At 40.3% G+C, this 19126-nt stretch overlaps 1 long non-coding RNA gene across 1 annotated transcript; it reads left to right on the top strand.

Annotated features, from left to right (window-relative positions):
- Positions 1 to 272: 272 nt before the first annotated feature.
- Positions 273 to 18635, top strand: LOC139046213 (uncharacterized). Its single transcript, XR_011505969.1, has 3 exons — positions 273 to 435; positions 2484 to 2568; positions 18478 to 18635. It is a non-coding gene; the product is annotated as an uncharacterized lncRNA (long non-coding RNA).
- The last annotated feature ends 491 nt before the right edge of the window (positions 18636 to 19126 follow it).

Below are 19126 nucleotides of genomic sequence, written 5' to 3' on the forward strand. Positions count from 1 at the left end.
ATAGCTGAATCAATAAAGAGAATAGCTTATGCATAGAATTTTGTCTTATAGCAAGCTACTTTAAGTTCTGAGCTCCTGAAATATATTTTGTTTAAACGTGGATATATGTTTCTGGGATTTGTGTGTAATATCTTCTCCCAGCCTGAGTATGGAATTATTCGAGAGCAAAAACAAAAAATAGTCAGGCGGAGAGGGCCTCCTTTTCATTGGTAAAGTTGATGTTGGAGAGCGTGGGCAACAATGGAATTTGTCCTGTCATCCTGCACAATTAGCCCTGCTCATCCAGCAGCAGACAGCAGCAGATCAGAGTAGGCCTCGCCACATGGGGTCTGCCCCTGTACAACTTCCAGCACGGAGGAGCAGAGCAGAATACCAGCTTCCTACGGTAGATAGGAGCTACGCACGTCTCTGACCTCGCCCTATACCCACAAACAGGTAAGTTTCTCTACATGATGAGAACGAAGGGGAATCTACAAGGTGTGAGTGCTTGGGGAAAATTACTTCTTCAAGGAAACCAAAGGAATAGGGTAAGAGCATTCCTCGCTAACACTCCTGAACAGATGATGTGATGTGTGCACATATCAGATGATTGATGGCCATCAAAGATGAGCAGTTTAGTTGTTTCTCTCTCTGTCTCTGGTGATACTTCTAATATTAACCAAACGGTATGTTTATTTTGCAACTTTTATTAGACACTCTTAAGACTTTAAAATTAGGTTAAAAATGGTTAGCTTCTTAGATAAAACAAATTGTTGTATATTATTACTTTGCCATTTTCAACTGCATAACACATGGAAACAAAGTCCCTAATCTAAATAGTTAGATTAACAGTTATGTGGAGGCTGCAATATCACCACACAATTAAATACTTCACTGATGTGAGATTAATGTTAACAGAAAAAACTGAGCCAGGACAAAACACATCCAGGCAGTTTTTGGCCCATAGTAAGCAGCTTCCCTGAAAACCTCTAAGGGATATAAATGTTGTTTTTACTCTTGACAAAAATCCCTCTTCTTACTTACTATATTTTACATAATATTTACTGTATTTTATATAAATATAAAATTATTTTTTTGGCCCCATTAAGTAATCAGCCCAATTAAACAACCAATAGATTGAGGTAAAGAATTGGTTTGAAGGGCCAGCCCAGTGGCACAGTGGTTAAGTTTGTGTGCTCTGCTTGTGTGCAGGTTCGGATCCCAGGTGTGAGCTTACACACTGCTCATCAAGCCATGCTGTGGCAGTGTCCCACACTCAAAATAGAGGAGGATTGGCACAGATGTTAGCTCAGGGACAATCTTCCTCACCAAAAAAGAAAAGAAAGAATTGGTTTGATGGCTCAGATAATGGACAAGTTATTTCATTGGAACCCGGTTTTACCATCCTATGTCCTTATTTTATGCTGTTATGTATTGACTCTCAGATCACTCTTCCGTATTTACTGAGGTTTTGCTCCCAACTGTCCGCAGTCTACATCTTGCAAATTCTTTCATTCCCTCCCCGAACAATGCTCTTTGATCTTGTCAAGGTCTTCAGGCACCAGGCATCAGAAGGAAAGTTCTGATTCCTTTCACCCCATTGGTTCCTCAGTGTGTGTGTATGTGTTTTTTAAAGTATATGTTTTTTGGTGAAGAAGACTGGCCTTGAGCTAGCATCTGTTGCCAATATTCCTCTTTTTGTTTTTTTCTCCCCAAAGCCCCAGTCCATAGTTGTATACCCTAGATGTAAATCCTTCTAGTTCTTCTATGTGGGATGCTGCCACAGCATGGCTTGATAAATGATGTATAGGTCTGCACCAAGGATCTGAACTGGTGAACTCCAGGCCGCTGAAGTGAAGCACGTGAACTCAAACACTTGGCCATGGGGCCGGCTGCCTCAGTGTTTTATATTCTGATGTGCACACATGTTCTTTGTCTGCTCAGTACCCCTTGAAGGAATCACTCCTGTCTTAATCTTGGCTTATGGATTAGATGGCACTGATATCATCCCCTGGATCCAGGGTGGGCATGTGACCCAGGCTTGGCCAATCATAATACTCCATTTCTTTAGTCATAGTGACTGAGTCAAGGGTGGACATGTCAATCCAGATTCGGTTGGCATTATTGGGGAAGAAGCATCTGTTTTCCCATGGGGTTGCTGCGTTGGTGAAGTGTATGCCTGTTCCTGCTGCTGATCATTTTGGCTACCATTTAGGGAGAACCTTCAGAGAATAAAGCCTACACAGACAGAGAAAAGCAGAGCTGAGAGATAGCATTAGGTTCCAGTTCAAGCAAATAAAACCAGATATGCCTAAAGAGACATTTATTCTTCCAATGTTCAGTTTCATGAGCCAGCAAACTCCTTTTTTTTCCTAAGCAAAATTGAATCAGGGTCCCAATGCTGTTCCCTTCTTATCTAGTCTGGATGCCATTGAATGCCATTTTGGCCACTTTTTTAACTACCAAGGCTGATGTCACTACAATCCTATGACCTCCATTCCCAGGTGGGCCCTCAACACTGCCTGTTGATCCCTGACTATGTGCCAGGAGCTTTGCTAAGCACTGAGAATACAGAAAAGAATATATCAGGTAAGACTGCTTCCCTGTGAAACATTCTATTAGGGCCAACAGCCAAAAAGCAAAAAGGCAAATAAATGGATGATGTAATTTCAGGTAATAATACAAGTTATAAAGAAAGAAAAAAGAGCATGGGGCTAGAGAATGATGTCGGGGTTGGAGTTTATTTTGTATGAGGTGGCAAAGAAAGGCTTTCTGAGAGCCCTGTGAGTGGGAACTTGGATGAAGTGAGGGAATCAGCCATGCAGTGTCCAACAGCCCTGGGCAGGAGCAAACGTGGAGTGTCCGCACGATAGTGGAAGGTTAGTGGGACAGGAGTGCAGGTGCAATGAGAGGAAAGGACACAGATCAGAGAGGCAGACCATGGCCAGAACACACAGAGCCAGCCATCTGTTGGAATCTCTGCCTGGGTATAACATCAACACGTTAAGCAGAGCATGTCTAAAATGAAACTCCTTACATTTCCTCTCACTCCTCAACTTCTCTTCTCTCTTTATTTCCCTTCTCAGCAGGCGGAACCACCATCCATATGGGCACCAAGCTAGAACTGTCATGGCCGCCCTCCGCTCCTCCCTTTTCTTCATACCTTTGCTCTAATCAGTCACCAGGTCCTGTCAATTCCATCTCTTAAAGTTAGTCCAAGTTTGCTCTCCAGCCTTCCTGCCAGTGCCTTATCAGGTCCTCATCCTTTCTCTCCTGGGTGGTGCAACGACTTCTCTACGTCTGTTCTTTTCCCCTTGCAGTTCATCCTTCATATCACTGTGACCTCTCCAAAATATGGATTTGATTTTGTTATTCAATTACATAAAATCCTCTAAGTACTTCCCGTTGCCTACTGTCTAAGCTCCTTAGCATGGCATATAGAGTATTTCATAGTCTGGTCCCTGCCTACCTTTCTAGCTCCTTCTTCCTCCTTCATCTCTCATTGTTTCCCAGCTATACTGAATGGTTCCTTTCTCTGTGCTCTGCACACTTGTACCCTTCCTACTACAGCGTTTACCTTCCTAACTATTTTGCAAGTCTCAGCTCAAGGGCTCCCTCGTTTCTATTCCTGTAGAACTCCATATCAAGCCATGCTCTTGCAGTTTTCACATTGCTTTGCAACTGTTTGTGTGTCTGTCTTTTGATCACAAACTTGGCAAAGGCAAATTATTTTTGAGGTCATTTATTTTTTCTCTAGTTCATAGCATAGTATCAGCACACAGTGGTTACTCAATGATTGCAAACAATGACATTATAATCTTTGTGAAATTCTCCCTTTTGAAACATTTTATCACTCAACTAGTTCAAGATTATAATTCTTTTTTTGAAAGTATTTTAGACTATTTTACCATCCTATTTGTTGCTGTTACATAAAAAGATTCTCATGTATTTAAGGATGCACACAGCCACCAACACATTTATATCGGTATATTTCTTAGAAGTCCATCTATAACCTAGTTGTCTAACTTATTTAGGACATTGTTTTCAAATTTATTTTTTCAATTAATAAAATTGTACCCTTTGTGGTTATTACTCCATGGGGTGCAAGCACAAAATTTAAAACTTCAATTAAAATACATAAAACAAAACAGCAGCAGTTAAAATAACATATTTGAAAAATCTCAGCTTAAAATGATGCCCCAATGGGGAAGGGCAATTTAAAAAGATATATATATATACACACACAGAAGAAGCTGTGAAGAAGAAAATGTTGATAATTTAAAAATAATCTTCTTGTGTTATAGAAAACAGATGTGGATTTATACTTTGCTCTTTTAAATCGTCATCTCTTATTTTGTATGCACTATCTCATTCCTAATTGTATAAACAGTCAGTGTTTATACCATTGTTAAAAAAAAATCACTGAGACATTGGGTCACCATCTTCTAAGTATTTTGATGACAGGAACATTCCCATTACAACAGGAGGGTGCCAATAGAAACCTAAAGATTGAGAGGAAAATCCTTCATGGAGCAAATGATGTTTTTCTGTCAAGTAAGAATGCTACTTACCCTGAAATTCTGGCTGGTTTTATCTTTAACATTTTGTGATAATCAGAGATCTTTTGACTTTTATTTCACTTGAAATTATGTTTTGGGTTTTTGGTCAAAAAGTAGAAGTTGAATGAAAAACACTTATCTAGCCAATGAAAAAATTTAAACAGTAAAGGCTAGTCTACACAGTTCCAGGGATTGGTGACAGGTTTTTATTTAAACGTTTTATTCTAAAAAAAAAAAATGTTAGTCAAGTGCCTCGAAGGGAAATAGGTTTTGTGAGTTTCTGGATAGAATTTCAGGTAGTTTTCCAACTCTCCAAAAAAATAGACATATATCGAGAGCCTGTTATGTGCAAGACCTCATGGGAGACAGAAGGCAGAATAAGTTACTGTATCTGACTTGAAGGAGTTTACAGTCTATTGGGGTAAAGGAAGTGTGTGCATGGATAGAAAACAGGCATGTTAAACTTAGTGAGTTGAACACGTATGCCCATCTTGTACCTCCTGAAATACCACTAAAATGAGAGTAAAGAGAATATGAACTGACAAGATAACAAGAATGGGAGAGGACGCGACAATAGAGCAGGCCATTTTTAGAAGATAGAAATGGATGGAAAAGTTGGCAGAGGTGGAACACCTGATTCTAAGCACCTACACGTGGTATTGGCAACGAGAAACCAATCAAATTCTGCTACAGGACTCTAGAAAGTCTCAGAAATTAAATATACCTGGTATATTTTAATGTTTCATTTAAGACAGGAATAACACATGGAATTGAAAACAGAATTGTTTGGAAATTTCTATAATGAGAAACTAGAACTCCTTCCTTCTCCAATGTTAACAACAAAACAGTGGTTTTATTTTGCGAAAAGATTGAGCTGGAGAGGCTAGTGGGAATGGTGGGCGGGAAGATACTGTACTGAAAACAGGAGGACTAAATGAACGTCATACTGAGTGGTAGCACTCTCTGACCTCCTTGAACTGCTTGGCTGTACGAAGCAGCTTACAGGCAGGAGAGGGGAAGATTTTCTCTGGAGGTTCTGAACTATTGCGGAGTGTCTGTCTATATCTGTCTACATAGACTTATCTGAATCTCTCATCTAAAGGGTGACGTCTCTAGCCAGCAATGAAACCCACCAATTAACAAATTCCACCTTACACAGTTTCCAAACAACTTTCTAGTTATTCACTTTTAAACATGAATGGGCTAGAACTCAGCAGATATCTAAGGATAGCCTCCAACAAGAAAGCCGAAGGGGAGAGAGAGAAAACCAAAAAGAACTCAAAGGAAAATATAGATAAGATGGGAAACATTTCCTGCTTCAAAGCCTTTAATAAAATCCTTAGAGAGCTGAGAGAACATAGCATATGTGTGAATCAAGAACAAGATGCCATTAAAAAGAACACTTAGAAGACAAAAAAGAGCTTTTGGAAATTAAATATAAGATAGCCAAACTAATAGTAAAAAAACAATAAAAAGTTTGCAAGTTAAGTTCATTTCCAGAAAGTGGAAGAGAAAGACAAAGAAATGGCCAAAAAAATGAGAAAAGATCAGAACATTAGAATACGAGTGCAGGGGCTGGTCCCATGACTGAGTGGTTTAGTCTGTGTGCTCTGCTTCAGTGGCCTCGGGTTTGCTGGTTTCCATCCTGGGTGTGGAACTAAACACTGCTAATCAAGCCACGCTGTGGTGGCATCCCACATAGAAGAACTAGAACGACTTACAACTAGGATAAACAATTATGTACTGCGGCTTTGGGAAGGAAAAAAAAAAGACCAATCCAGAAAGACCAATATCTGACTCATAAAATTTCCAGAAAGACAATGGGAAAAAATGAACAAAGAAATCCTGTAGGAAAATTTCTTAGAACTAAAAGACATATATTTCCACAATAAAGGAGCCAACTGAGTGACCAGCATGAGGGCTGACAAAGGACCCACACCAACACACCTTACTGGGAAATTTCAGGACAACAAGAATATAAAGAAGATTCTTCAAAATGTAGGAAAGAAAAAGTAGCTCACATACAAAGCATTGAGAATTATAATGGCATCAAACTTCTTAGTAGCAACAATGGAAGCTTAGAATTCTATATCCATTCAAACTATAAATTAAGTACACAGCAGAAAGAACACATTTCACATACAAGATCTCAGAAAATTTGCCTTCAAAGCATCCATTTGTAGAAGCCACTTACGACTTGCTCTAACAAAACCAAGGCGTTAACTAAGATAGGAAAAGATATGGGAATGAGGACACAGGGATTCCATACAGGAAGAAGAGGAGGGAACAACTGGGTTGATGATGAAGTAGCAGGACTACAGGACGAACAGTCTGGAATGGAGCAGGGGATGGAGCGTTCTAGAAGAGCTGGGGTGAGAGATGACTGTTTTTCATTCTAAGGTAGCAGGATCAATTGACTTAACAATGTTCAGTTTCTTTTTTTATTTTGATGAAAAAGTTAAATAATGTTTTTAGAAAGATGCTATGTGCTATCAAATAGATTTGCAAATGTAGCGCCTTGGATATTGAGGAAGCAGAGACTCATTTTGCCTACAAGGCAGTTTTCCTGGAGGAGGATGAGTGGAGCAGAGACTGTCAGTGTTTGGAAGCATCCATGCACACCTGCACATCTTGCAGCGTCCCTTGCAGTTAGACTGGGCCCGTGTAACTGGGTTGTGGCCAATGGGATGAGAGTAGAAGAGATGAAAGTAATTTGTAGGCCTGGCCCTTAAAATGGTCTTGCAAAATCCTGTGGCCATTTCTTTCTCTGTGGTAGCAACCTTTAGGGCCCATTCCAGAGGGTGAGGAAGGTGCCTGACCCACGTTTCACTTTGCATGAATGATAAATAAACTTTACTGTGTTAAACCATTGAGATTTTGGGTTTCACTTATTAACACAGTATGCTTCATATATAGGCTATATGGAAGGTAAGAGGTAGCATAGAATAGTTACTAAAGGCAGGGATTCTGGGACCTGACTGGGTTCAAATCCTAGTGCCATCATGTACTAGCTGAGGGATCTTTGGCAAGTTAATTTTAATGTTTCTGAGCCTCACTTTCCTCATCTCTAAAATCAGGCTAGTAGTAGTTTCTATCTCATAAGGTTGCTGTGAGGATTAAATAAATTAATATGTAAAGCACTTAGAACAGTTTTTAGGACATAATAATTTCTAGGTAGGTGTTGGCCATTATTGTTATCTCAAAAGTAGGGAAGCAAGGAATAGCATCCTAGGGGAAGTGACAGAATGAAATGGAAGATAGGTTCTCCTTGAGTTGTGGTATGCGAAAGTAAGAGTGGGATATAAAGATGGTTAGGGTGTATAGTTTAGTATATTTATGAGGGTTTGGTCAGGGAAGGAGACACACTAAGAGTGATATGAAATAAGGGATTTATTACAGGGATTGGACCACACATAATTTTGGGAGCTAGGGAAAGAGTCTATGGAAGGTTGTTGCCTCTGCTTCTAGGTGAGCTTCTAGGTCGGCAGGAATGGCAATTGGGGAGAGAGGCTGGATGTAAAGAGGGTGAGAGTGAGGACAAATGCTGTGTGGAAGCTGCATCTATCACCACCTCCAACCTTGATGACATGAGTGCCCTGCAGAAGGACAATAAGGTGATCCAAAGATTCGGCATCAATGTATGGAGTGACAATGGAGCCTGGTACCCTACACTGGCTGACTTTCAGAGCATAATGGATGCTGTTGCACTTTTGGCTTCCAAATCCCATGAAACTTTCTCTTGTGGCCAACCCACCCAGAATCATATAAGGAATAGACTTCTGGAAATGTAAATCCAGATTAGGATCAAATTATGGAGGGACCCTGGATGCCAGGCTGATGAATTTGGGCTCTCCTGTGTTAGCTATGGAGGGCTGTGGAAAGTTGACTAGCTTGATAGATTCAGAATTTAAAGCTGCAGGACCCTCAGCCAAGTTGCTTTTGAGGATATTGATACATTGTTAGAGTTGCTTTTAGTCACAATTTATTGCATACCTACTGTGTATTTGTAAATCAAGTCTGCCTCATTTCATTCCTTAGGAAGCCTCACTGCACTTGCGTTTTTTTTGGCTCATAAGGAATAATTTTTATTGCTAGTACGTGTTGATAATTCCAGGGACAAGAGTATTAGACATAGTGCATGTGATTCAGTGTCATTGCTAATAAGGTAGTAATAATATCTTGTGTTTTTAAAGTACTTTAGGGCCTTTGGAGGAGAGGTATTACTGGATGTAGGTATAAAGTTAAAAAGGAAATTCAAGATGAATGATGGTTATGTGGTGATGGCTTAATAATGTGTTTCAGAGGGACAGGTGAACTGCAGAGTGTGAGAAAAATGCACGTTGCCACTTAATGGCACAAGCTGCCCAAGTTTAATCATTTTAAAGAGTAGTTCTCTTTTTTGGCAAGGTTAGAAACAAAGGTGTAGTGACTCCAAATAGAAAAATTGCTCACAATGTGATTTCTATGGTGGTAGATATCCTCTTCTCCATCTATTGAAATTCTTTCATCCTTCAAGGTCCACATATTCCCCATTCCTTCCTCGAAGATGTCTCCGATGGCCTCATCCAGAAGGCATATTTCCTTTCTTTCATTTTCATGGTACATTGGATTAGATTTTGAAAAGTTATTCTCATCATGTACTGCTATCTTTACGCTGAGATGTAGAGCAGGGCAGAGAGTCAGAGAGATCTGGGTTAGAATCCTGGTGCTCCACTGAGCATCCCTTAGATTCAATTTTAATTTTCTCAAGTTTTAAAACTTGCATTGAAGTACCTACCACATGGGTATAAAATGAATGCTAATCTCCCTCATTCTGCTTTTTCTTTCTTTAATTAAATTTGTTACAGCATCCCTAATTGGTTTGAATCACTTTAAAGATAAGAGCGCTATCTTAATCATTGTTAAAGCAAACAAACAAATCTTAATCATTGTTGACTCCCTCTCAGCATTTCACCCAATGTCTGACTCTAGGCATTTGAAATAATGCCTTGATGAATAGACTAAGGAACATGGAAGCAACCCACTCCAGTCTGGGTTCCTACTGGATAATGCTGCTGGGAATGGGCAGATTCCTCATCTGGAGTCTTGATACGTACCTTCCAAGGGCACTTGTTGTTTCGTCAGAGAATTAAGGCTGCACATCTCAATGGAGCTTCCATGTGACATCCACTGCTGAAGGTTAAACAAAATCAAAAGTACTTCTGGAAAGAACAGAAAGGAACTTTTGAGATCTCCCCACCTCTAGTCTTCACTAGGGCCCAGGGGATGCTTTCAGAAGTAGAGCATGATGGAGTGTTGGCTCCCAGAAGCCCACCTTCTTGTCTTGAGCAGAATATCAAAGTGAAGGCGGCCTTTCTGAGAGAGCTTCCTCTCATGCTGGGCCCTACTGAAAGACCATTATTAACCCCAACAATTCATGTCCAAGTGGCATCAATCATTTGGGTCACACAATGCCTGACTGTAAATTATGACATTATCTCTGAGTAGGAAGGTGATAATAATAATAATCATTAAAAAAAACAGCTCCCGGCATGTCCCCGGCCGGCTGAGGACCCTCGCCGGATCTGTCATATATGTTCTGAACATGAAAGGCCTGGCTGTTCCCTTGCAGGCCCATACATCACTGGGCCTGTCACGGGTTTCTGTAGGACCAGTTGACACAGCTCAGAGCAGCAGCTGCTGGATGGCTTTGGGGAGCCTGACTCAAGAAACAGTTGCTGGGGTACAGGGACCACAAGCATTCTTCCAGAGACTGACATCCTGTTGTGCTGTCCTGCCACTGCCCTCAGTAAGTCACAACGAGGAGTAAACTGCTGTCACTGAGATGAAAGGCCCCCTTCCTCTGATCTCCCCACTACAAAATTACTTCAGTGCCACACTGTATTTTATGTCAATACCTATTTTATTTTTCAAAATTGAAAAAGATATAAGTACATTGTTCCCTGAATTCCTGATGCTCTGGGTAACCTAGCAACCGAGTATGCCACATAGCACACAACAGAATATTATCAGGCTCTCCACTCAACTAACAAGCAAGCAGCACAGATTTCCCTTGCAGATGATTTAGGCTAAATTAATGGTTAATAGTTGCTGTTAATATTAAAAATAATAATAACCTTTTTTTTCATTTCTTAGAGCTAGATTTGTAGGGAATAATGCTTGGTTCTAATTGTACATGTGGGAGAGCGTTTTTCACCGAGCCTACATCTTCCCAGTGATTTGCATGGGATTTAGGTAGCCAGCAGCATGCTGCAAAGCGATAATCACATGAAACAGGAGGATACCTTCAGGACATTTGGAAACCATGCAAAATTTTCAAGTTCAGAATTGACTCACACTTTCCACCTCTGGGAAGATGCTGTCGATAAGGGACTTATGGGCACTGATCAGGCTGTTTAGCCATGCTGACACCGCCCCCATCCTAAGAGAAGGCTGCCAGGAAGCCCTCTGGCAAGCAGCTCTAGGACAAGAATGAAGCCAGAACAAGAGTCAGGGTCATGGAGAAGTTCAAGGAGCCCTGACCTGAAGCAACACAGGCAAGGTCCCGGCACGGAGCAAGAGCGTGCTGAAGAATGGCAGAGGTCACAGGGAAGAGAAGAAAGTAAAACAGAAGTTGGACAGAACAAAGGAGAAAAAAAGGACGTCTCCGGGAACAAGGAGGCAGAGCATGAAACCCACGTTGCGTCATGAAACAGGAGGTGGGTGGGCTTTTTCAATAGCAGACCGGAAGTTCGAAAGTGGGTGGATAGGTACCGAAAACAGGCTTTTATGTCCACTTGCCCTTCACTTTAGATTTCCTTTTGAGTCGACTCACCTTTTTTTTTTTTGTGAAAATCAGCTACTTAGTTAAAAACGCACACACACACACACACACACACACACACACACATTTTCATCAATGGGGCCTTGTGAATAATTCACTGTTCGCTCGCTCTCTCTTCTTTCCCTCCCGTTAAAAGCAATCAATTTAATTTGGTAGCTTCTTTCCTGAGCCACCGGAACTTTAAGAAGCCTTTGCAACTTTCTTAGAACTCAGACCTCAAAAAGAACCCTTGAAAAGTCCTGCTGTTTCTCTCCTTAACTAGTCACCTCAATCTGAAGAACTAAGGGCCTTTCATTTTGAGTACACCCTGCTGCTTTTTAATAATCTCCGAGTGAATTAGGCATTTTCGCCTTCAGGTTACAGCTTTTGCAAATAATGTTTCCTTCCAATCATGAAGAAAATATTTTAATACTTTCTGAGACTCTGAACAACCTGTTATGTGGAAAAAGTACCCAGTGTCTCATCTAAATTGAACTAACTTCATTTGCAGATATAGATATACAGCTGATTTTTGAAAGACTGTTGTTGTTTTTTCTTAATTAGAACAAAAATTTAAGAACACATTTTGCTTGTCAATAGGCTAAGGCAATTTTACTTATTTAGAAAGCGTTTTGAATTGGAGTCAGGAATAGCCCTTCCTGTCTCTGGTTTCTAAGCACTCTCAGTTTGTGCCGATTAAGTAGCAAACCATTTGGTTGCACTCCTTGCCACCGGGGAACTGACAGGACACTAAATATCGTTGCAGTGTAGCAAAGCATGGAGATGCTCTGAGGACAGCAGAGCTGAAAACATGAATACAATGCATAAGCTTTTGCCTGGATGGCAGCAGGGTGATGGGAATCGGGAATCAACAGAAATATGAAATTGTGCGGTATTTGGATTTGCTCAATGTTAAGAAAAGTATTTTAGAAAGCAGAGAAAGCGGTGTGATGATTTTTCCATGGAAGCCTAGAAGGATCAACTGCTTAAACAAATGCCACATTAATGTATTTGTGCCCAAACACTTGTAAAAGCCAGACCACCCATGGGGAATGTGGTCTTGTCAAAGCCACAGCGGAGTGACCTGTGCATCCGAGGGTTTCTGTTGCTGAGGTGATGGGATGGGAGCTGGGAGAGATGGCTGCCTTCTGAATTTGCAAGAGCCTGTCAGGGCAGTGACACAGAAAGGACGAATCCCTCAGTGCGTTAGAATCAATCTGTTAATTGCTTCAGGTATGGAATTTTAGGGAGGGTGTGACTTCAAGTGATGCTCCAAAAGAAGTGAACTTTTCTTTTCCCTGTTCTAAAATGCTTTCTGTTAAAAGAGCATTTGATACAATGGAAAAATGTCAAGAGCAAAACTGAGAAATCCTAGGACAGATTATGAAGACACCTGGCTGAAATGTTCCTGGTTTTAGAGCATGTGGCGAGTCAGGAACTGGGAGCGTCACTGTCAGCGAGGAGACCACGCTTGTTGTTTTCATCTGAAAACAGCTGTGAAGAGATGGGCATCGGTTTAAAAAAAAGGAACAGCTTTAAAATTGAATTTGAACTTTGTGAGTTTTATATTGTAAAATATCAAGACTACAAAAAAACCCCCTAAATACTATTAAAAAATCTTTCAAAGTTTTATCTAGACAGACTAAAAAATTATCCTCACAGGCTTACCTCAGGATGCTGTAGGTAAGTGAACTTTTGGCCCATGACCTGTGCCCCTGCCGTCAGCCCTGGATGAGGGTGACCCAGGTCACACTGCAGTTTTATACCGAGAACTTGAATACCCTCAAGCACAAGGATAAGGTGGGCATCTTCTGCCCTCAGTGAATCTTAATGCTTTGCAGGGTTGGGTCCTGCTTCCTTTCTTCACAGATCCACTCCCAGGTAAGCAGTACCCTCAGGCCTGTCATTAATATTACAGTGTTAGAGATATCACTTCTGGTCTTCTCAGTTGGGCATCTATATCTTAAAAACAGACACTTGGAGCGGCTATCATTTAACCCAAAGAAATACAATGTTAGTGATGGCATTCTGGACATTCCAGTGAATGAGATTTATTCTGATGGGGGCCAAGCCCGGGACCCTTCAAATTATTTCATGCCAGCAAACTGCCTAGAAGTATACCCATGCTCCATCTGTCAATTGAGCGCTAAAGGCCTCATGAGACATCACATTTTTATCAGAACATTCAACTTAGTAAAAATCTATTATTTTGGACGTAGAATTTTGCCTGTTTACAGACGCTGCCTTGTTATGTTTTAAATTTAAGTCGTTTGATAACAGAAGATAACATTAGGTTAGAAACCATTTTTAGTAACCATCTTGTGGAAGTCTTGATAAAGACAATGATAGGCAATATGTATGTAATAGCATTTTACTCTGATTAGAAATCAATATAATATGCTTTAAAAAGCATTAGAAGGTATTAGAGGATAATATGATATGCTGAAAATTCGCTTAAAATAGTACAATGTTTAAGCAGTAGTCTTGCTTAAAAATGTGATTATGGTTCAATTCAGAAAACAACCAAAAACCAAACCAAAACAAGTCCCTTATGTAATTTCAAGTTAGACATTATTTTTAAGTATGTTAAAAACAGGGCTCCTAATTTTCTTTCACCTATCTACCCACTCCTTTCTGGTTTTCTCCTTTCACTATCTGCCCCATGTTGCAATCGGTCAGACATATTCTGGCAAAACATGAACGCTGTTATCCTGTTCCTGCTCCGGTTGAAGCAGCTCCCAGCTTTGGGGAGCGGGGAGGATGAACTTCAGAACACCGTGGTTGGCAGCCCTGCCAGCTGTCCCCTGACATGGAGTAGGCATCGTGGACGTTTATGATAAACGTGCTTCAGCTTCATAACAAATACCTTCTGTTGTCTTTTAGTGGCCCACAGAGCAGCTTTTTTTTTTTGCCACTTTGTGAGTGGTATTTCTTAAAATTCAAGTGAGGCAGGTTGCCTGGATTTTGGGTCATGTGGGGCGATATGTAGCAAATCAAGACAGCATAGTCTTCATAAAGATGTTCTGTCAGATGAGAATCCAGAGCTCTGGGCGGGCATGTGCGTGGGGAGGGCCCACCACACCATTTCTTAGGAGCCCAGGATGCCTGGCAAGGAGAGAGCTGTTTTTCCTTCTTCCTGAATAATTCAGTGCACTTCCTCCGAGCCCTTATTTCTTTTCAAGCATGCAGTAGAGATCAAAAACCCTTGCTGGAGAAGGCTTAAAATTTCTTTCCCATCAAACTAAAGATTCTGAAATAATCCTACTATTTCAAACCAGAGAAGGAAAAAAGTTGAATGGGGAAGTTTGAAATTGTACGTCCCCTGGCCCTCACCTAAGCCCTTTGCATTGAAGTATTTAAAAAGTACATAGGAAAAAATTAGGAAAATCGAAGAGACACTTTTGTTTCAAAAAATAAAAGGTCCATCCCTGAATGTAAACATGAACTATAGTCATAATTTTTCATGTATTTTTGAATTGTAATTATAAGAATGCCAACTATGGAGTAAATGGCTGGTACCAAGCATTGATCAGTTCACGCGGTTTTAATGTTTCTAGTTTCTTTCACTCAGGGAACACCAAGTAACACACAAACACTGGCACGAGCTGGAGAGCTGACTTCCAAGTTGGGAGGATAGATTTGGCCTCAGTCTCCTGCACTGAACAGTTGAGAAGTGGTGTCCAGTGTGTGTGTGTGTGTTTATGTGGCTTCTATTATGAGATGCCAGTTAGTCAATACATTTATGTTTCTAAATATTTTTTCTAATAATTTACAATACCATTATGTGTACTTATCTAATTCATAACCCTTGGAAATCTGCTTATTTTCCCAGGAATTGCAGATATAAATATAACTTTATTTCAAGGTCAATTGACTTAAAATGAAGACAACAACAACAAAGCCAAAAAAATGCAAATAACAATAAGAAACAACAAAGACCACTCCACCCCAAAACATACACCCACACATACACAAAAAAACCTTTACTAGTGAAGTCCATTAGTTCTAGTCACAAATGGTGGACAATGGAGTTAGATATCAGAGGAATATTCTGCTCTGGTCATCTCCCTACAAGGTCATCTGCTTGGCAGTAGGACAATGCTAGACACATGCTAACAGGGTTAATTGCAGCCACATGTAGGTTTTATTTTTGGATGATGGGCCACTGCCTTAAAATTGATCTGTGCACTGTCGAGGGACTAATTCTGGGCTTCCTTTCAGCCCCATCCCTCACCCGGTGACAGACTGCTGCTACCTCCAGGCTCTCGGACACACTCGCCTGAGTTTGCACGAAGTGTGGGAACAGGCGCAGAGCTGGGTCAGAGGGCATGGAGCCAATGTCGCTACATGCATGTCTCTGCTTTTGTGCCGGCCCTGGCTTCGTCCTACTTTATGCAGATTCCACCTCTGCGAGATCCAGATTGTGCCATATGGGATTCCTGTGTATTACTAGCGAGGACACATGCCTGTGGGAACTATTCTAATGAAGGACCAACCCAGGCCCTGCTGCCTGAACAGTTGCTTTTCCCAGGAGAATTTTTGTAAGGGGGGCTCAGGGGTGATGTCTGGGGGCAAAGACATTCTCAATGTCTGAGAAAAGAGTTGTGTCTGGTTCTTTACAAGTGTGTGTATGGAAATGGGAAGTTTTAGGGTTGAATTTTCTGAAGAAAAAAATTTACTTTGTTTTCTTTTCCCCTTATTTTTTCTCCTTTTGGCACTTAGTTCTTTTATTACCATTATTTTTTGTGCCTGGTCTTGTGTATTTCCTTTATCATTTCTGATGTTTGCGTTCCTTCCGTCTAATTACGCTTAATTTTAAAATGTCACGCTTGGATTTTCTCTCCCATAGATTCTGTTGCTTATCTGTGACTTTGAGTCACATTGCGTTTGCTGATGCTGCGTTCCGTTATCAACCTGCACACATTTGGAAGCTCTCTCTTGCTCTCTTCCTCCTATATGCTCTAACTTTGTACATTTCTTTCCTCGCATTGATGTTCCTCTCTCTTCTTTTCTCCAAACCGTGGTGTTTGTATCTTTGTCCTATTGTTTCATTTAATTATTTTTGAAAGAAGCATTCATGTTATAGTTATTAAGTAAAAATAAAAACAACAGACGTTCTTTCGGTCTGTCTTCTCTGTTGTCTACTCAAGCTTCTTTACATTTTTACCACATTTTTAAGGCATTTCATCTTTTTATTCAGCTCTCCAATCTCAGCAGTAATTTTTGCTTTCTATTTCATGAACGCATTCATCTCTAAAACCCAATTTCTCTCTCTCCCCTTCCTTTTTTATAATTTATTTCTCTCCTCTTTCTAGTTTAAGAATTTTATTGATTGCAGATTTTATTTTGCTTGGTGTTAATAGTTACTGTCCTCTGTATAATGCTATTACTTTTCAGAGCCTGAGATTGGCTCCTGCATGGTTGAAAGAGTTCGTAACTTGGGGTCAGGTGATCTGAGTAGAGACCTAACTCAGCCTCTAGTTGTAGGTTCATTATGTCACTTACTCACTCACTCACTCATTACTTACTGAATTTATTAAACATGTCCCAGGGTCTAGTCTGTGCCACCGTGGTCCTGGGTAAATGCCTATTCACTTGTCCTTTGAATTAGCTTGATCTCAGAATTCTTCATCTGAAAGAATCCTCTTCTGGGTTGATTGATTCATTTTGGTGGGGCATTCAGGCTTTCTTCAATGGGAAGGACGATTAAGTACCACCACCATTTCCCTGATGACAACTTTTCAAGTTGTCAATAGAAAAAAATATTGAGAGCTGAGACCTGCAAGGTTTCCTCTGGCTTATATTTACAACTTCAATGGAATTGCTCAATGTCTGTTTCCACGTAACCTTGGTCTTTCATAAAGATGCATCTCTGGACTTAGTGTCAGTTGTGTTTATGGCTGGAGGTGAATTGATAAGTAAGGCTTTTCTTACCTGTGGATGGTGTGTTTTAACAGTGCTGAGGAGCCTCTTGGATTCCTCAAATACCTGTGCTGCTTATACCTGATACTCTACGGTTAGAAATTAATTCCTTTAGCTTATGAAATAGTTCTGTGTTAAAATGTAAACACTCCTGGGAGGCTAAAATATTCAGTCATTAATGCCTCAGAAGATCTTTTTCCCTAAAGTATATATTTTGTAGCCAGAGGAACCCAGCTTCAGGGGGAAAAATCAGAAATTGTAGGGAAGTTAGTACTAAAGATATAAGAAACGTGTTTTGCTTATTATCAACCCTACCGCAAAGACAACTATTTAACACAGAATGAAACCTCTCATCACCCTTCATTGCCACAGTGTTTAAAGGTCCTGGCTTACACATGTTGACCAAGAGGATTTTTAATAGGGCCTAACTTCTACATTCAAAAATATCCCAGTTCGATGAAATATATAGTCACTGTACTTCTAGATAACATGGTGAGGCAGAGGAGATAAAGGGGAAAAGTTTAAGAACAATGTTATATTTACCACTTTTTAAAAAGTAATGTTATTTATTTGCTTCTTATTTTATTTTTATTTATTGCGTATTTATTGCCATATGCTCCAATTCTTTCCGTTGGCCTCTTTGATTCTTTACTCATTATCAGTACTTCTTGGTATAATTTGTTTCACTTGAGCACCTTTTCCTATTCTCACCTAAGAACTGACGTATTCCTCCAATTCTCTGGTCCGCTGCCGTGTGGAGGCTGATGCATGGCCTTCTGTTTTACATGTATCTAAGGCTCGATTTGGGTGAAACCTTTATTCTGGAAATTCTCATGTAAAATCAGGAGCAGGAGATTAAGGATTAAACTTTTGCCTCTGCCCTTTACAGGCTGTGTGACTTTGGACAAGTTATTTAACTTCCCTGAGCCCGTTTCCTCTTCCGTAAAGTGGAGATAATACTATTTACCTCTCAGGAAGATTGTGAGAATTAAATGAGCTCATGTACACAAAGGGCCTGGCGCAGAGAAGCGGAACAAAAACATATGACCCCTTTTCTTGTGTGGTTTCATGTAAGGCAGGCTGTTCTTTTAAAGAGGTGCTCTCTGACGAGTGCTATTGTTATCCTTCAGTTTCTTAGTGCAAATGTCCAGATTCTTTCAGAGACCACCTTCCTGGTACCGATTTACATCTGATTCTCTTTTTCCATTGTTCCAGATTTCACTTTAGAGGATTCAGGAGACATGGAGGCATTCTTTCAAGTTCCATCAGCAAGCAACGATGCTGAGAGTCAATTCCTGACCAAGGGCACAGATTTCCCCAGATTTTCGGGGAAATGTTCACAAACACAGAACAGGCATCATTTCTATTATGTTAAAAAAAAAAAAAAAGAAATAGATTCGAATCCCAAAGCCCTTTCCTGGAGCTCTGTGAGTGCCCTGTGAGGGCTTGCAGCCTCTTCAGGTCCGTAGTGCTCAGCGGTAGGTTTTCAAACCAACAACGAGTAATTCTTTGTTGTTTCTCCCCTTACCTTGGCTGCACGTCACCCCAATCATCTTCCATAAAGGATTTTGGTGAGAAAGAAAACCAGACTTTTTTTGACTTCCTCCTTTTTTCTTTTATTTAATCATGCAGCATTTAATGTAGAGAATGTTGTTAAATTTTCACTTGGACTCAAAACCCATGTCAATGTGATTATGTGATTTAGGTTCAATTTAGATTAAAAAAAAGTATTAGGGAAATAAAAAAAATTCCTGCCTGAGTCCAATTTTGCTTCTTTTTGTCGTTTATTCAAACACGCAGTTGAAGGCATTATTATAGTAGGATGATTTTTTAAAAAGTTATGTTTAGGGCAGCTCCAGAGTTA

Source organism: Equus asinus, chromosome 9 (assembly GCF_041296235.1).
Source record: "Equus asinus isolate D_3611 breed Donkey chromosome 9, EquAss-T2T_v2, whole genome shotgun sequence".
NCBI classification, from domain to species: Eukaryota; Metazoa; Chordata; class Mammalia; order Perissodactyla; family Equidae; genus Equus; species Equus asinus.